This window comes from Palaemon carinicauda, chromosome 28 (assembly GCF_036898095.1).
Source record: "Palaemon carinicauda isolate YSFRI2023 chromosome 28, ASM3689809v2, whole genome shotgun sequence".
In the NCBI taxonomy this organism is placed as follows: domain Eukaryota; kingdom Metazoa; phylum Arthropoda; class Malacostraca; order Decapoda; family Palaemonidae; genus Palaemon; species Palaemon carinicauda.
The window spans coordinates 66,652,393-66,653,031 of record NC_090752.1 but is presented as its reverse complement, the minus strand read 5'-3'; positions in this window follow the sequence as shown (position 1 = coordinate 66,653,031).

Below are 639 nucleotides of genomic sequence, written 5' to 3'. Positions count from 1 at the left end.
CATCTCCTAGAAGAGCTGCTTACCAAAGGCAGTGGAAGACCATGGTACAGAGGCTATGGCACTACCAGCTAGGGCATTGTCACGGTCCCTTGTCGCTGCCATTCATGATCGGCCTTTAAAGCTTATAAAGCAAGCTTACTATGGCTAGAGAGTCTCTTCAACCCTTATCTTGAGAGTAAATATCAATGAACAGTGATAGTAGCTAACTGTAACTACAATATGAGTTAAGTACTATATTCATAGTATTGTGAGGAGAGAGACGATTAGTAAGGAATATGCAGGATTAGTTTGTGTGTGCGTAAGCAATATTTCTGAGATGTATGGACTACGAAATATGACTATATTGAGAATTATTGGTATTGCAAATACTGGGCAGCTCATGTGGCAATCTAAAACAAGTGAAAGACGCCAATCTTTAGCCTCATTATAGTAACCAAATCATTACGTAATTCACGTGGTCTTTCTAGAAAGATCTGTTCAAGTGTTGGTAAATCATAGTTTAATTATAAAAGATCTATTTCAACTTTTTTTACTAATCTTAAGATATTTATATTCTTTATTGATTACTTCTCATATAGTTATTTATTTCCTTATTTCCTTTCCTCACTGGACTATTATTCCATGTTAGAGCCCTACTAT